General features: G+C 42.7%; 1 pseudogene; it reads right to left on the bottom strand.

Annotated features, from left to right (window-relative positions):
* Positions 1-1,236: 1,236 nt before the first annotated feature.
* LOC103272315 lies at positions 1,237-2,267 on the bottom strand (annotated as a pseudogene).
* Positions 2,268-2,473: the final 206 nt, after the last annotated feature.

The following is a 2,473-nucleotide window of genomic DNA, read 5'->3' on the forward strand; positions in this document are numbered from 1 at the left end:
TTTTAAGGTGCTTACCACTCTGTCTTTTCAGCAGGGGCATTAATGTAATTAGCATTTACAATTACTATAGATATATGTAAGGATTTGTTCTTGTCATAGTGATGAAAATATGTTTAGTGGTTTCAGTTTTGTGGGTAATCTATGTGGTCAGTAAGCTGTGTGCTTACTTGTATTTTTGTGGTAGGTAGCCTCTTATGTTTCCATGTTTAGAGTTCTTTTAACATTTCTTGTAGGGTCAGTCTAGAAGTGATGAATTCCCTTAGTACTTTCTTCTCTCGGAAGAACTTTACTTCACTTTTATTTATAAAGTTTAGTGTGGTGCAGTAAGACATTCTTGGCTGGCATTTTTTTTTTTTTCTTAACAAATGTTAAATGGACCTCCAATCTCTTCTGGTTTAAAAGATTTCTGCCAAGAGGGCTGCTGTAATTCTGATGGGTCTCTTGGTAGGTGTTCTATCCCTCCTCTGTAGCTAGCTGCCTTTAAGATTTTTTTTCTTTTGTCCTGACCTTGGATAGTCTACAACTGTGTGCCCTAAAGATGGTCATCTCATATAGTATCTCAGAGGAGTTTTCTGGATTTATTTTATGGATGTTGACCTTTCTAGAAAGATGTGGGAAGTTTTCATATATTATGTGTGCAACTACTCCTCCAAAGTGCCCCCTTTTTCTCCTTGCTCTCAGGAATTCGAATAAGACATAATTTTTGTCTCTTTACATAATCCCATACCTCTCAAAGGCTTTATTTATTTTTTAAAATTATTTTTTCTTTATTTTTTTCTGATGGGTTGCTTCTAGGGATTGGTCTTCAAGCACTAAAATTCTTTCCTCTACTGGATCAAGTCTGCTGTTAAGGTTTGTGTCTGTGTTTTAAAATTTCTTTTCTTTTTTTTTTTCTTGCAAAGGCTCATGCAATAGAAGGGGCTTTTATTATTTTTTAAAGCGAATTCACACAGGCATTAATTATACAGAGCCATGTCTCAGTGTTCTTTTCTTTCCACTTAAGAAATTAGAATATACCATGATGAGGATGATAATGCCAAAACGAAATTACTGGCTTATCACCTAGGGTACAAACACACACTTAATCATTTGACACTTGATTGAGCACAAAGCATGATTTAACATCTTTGCCTTCATCATACATAGCTAAAGCAGGAGTCCAGGGAGGGGAAGACTGCATGGTTTTCCTTAGCAGGGAAGGCGTGCACCCTGTAGTCCTGTTGTATAACGGGACGATTAGCCCTTGTTCTGTCTGTTGCCATATCCCCGAGGATGGGTGTCCTTCCAATCATACCACTCCCGAGTTCTGTGGAGTGCTTGCTTATCATCCTCTTCCTCCTTTTGTTCTTGATCTTCCTGTTGCTGAGCTGCTTTTTTGGAACTCCTCTGTTGTTGCCTTGGCTATTCCCTGTTCTGGTAATGCTCCATATTTCCAATGCTGATCATACCAGTCACTCACTGTCATAGATGCCAGACTTGGATAACCAGCTCCAAATACTTTGGCTTGAGCCTTGTCCCACGTGAGAATGAAGGGTTTCATTGGTGGCCTCTCTTGACGGGATAAGTGAGAAGTTGAAGCCTCTCTTGAAGAGTCTTTTTCTTTTAGAATCTTCATCTCCTGGTTGATGCTTTCAATCTCTTCTAAGCTGATACTAATCCACCTCTGAAGGTGAAGGAGATAATATTCACGAACCCACTCATCATCTGCTTGGCCACTTTCCACAGCAGATTTCAATGCAGACATCCTATGCTCCAAATCTTTCTTCTACTTGTATCTGTATTTTAGCTTGTCTTTGAGACGCCATAGAAACGAGGCTAGAATAAGCCATGGAGGAACTAGCGGTGTTATTTTCAGCGGAGTTGTTCCTGGTTTGGGGCAGCTCAAACTCTGCCACATGATAGTAATGGCACTGAGTTAAGTAGTTTATAAAGTGATCTGGAGCCTGCTGTAAATGATCTAGACGCTTGCCGGGGTTGACTTGTTTCATGGTGAGGGCTCCTTGAAACGCTGGCACCATCAGGACCATCAGGTACTTCAGGTGGGTGGAGGCAATCTCCTCCAAATCTTCATTTCGGCTGAACAAGTCCAGCTGCCATAACATTTGGGCAGCCTTCTCAAGGAGGTCTAGTCCCTTGAACACCTTGCTCTGGACTATCCGGGAACCAGTGGGTTCAGCCGTTACTTCTACATCCTCCGGAAGCTGTTTACCGGTTTCGAACAGCTCCGGGCGCCACGGCAGCTGTAACTCGTCTTCAGCAGCTGCCATGTTGGGGGAGGGAGGAAGCCGGAAGACCTCACTTCCGGGGTCAAAGGTAACCTTGTTGGAGAAGAACAAGGCGAGGCCAAACAAAAACCGAAGGGGCGCCGCATTGGTCCAGTCCCTCCGTTGTTACCTCAGCCTCAAAGGACTTCCGGGAGCAGCAGTTTGCCGACTCTGGCAACCGTTTGCATGGACTCGTGTTACCAGGCCGC

The sequence above is a fragment of the Carlito syrichta genome, unplaced genomic scaffold (assembly GCF_000164805.1).
Source record: "Carlito syrichta isolate Samal-C Ts95f unplaced genomic scaffold, Tarsius_syrichta-2.0.1 Scaffold312212, whole genome shotgun sequence".
NCBI classification, from domain to species: domain Eukaryota; kingdom Metazoa; phylum Chordata; class Mammalia; order Primates; family Tarsiidae; genus Carlito; species Carlito syrichta.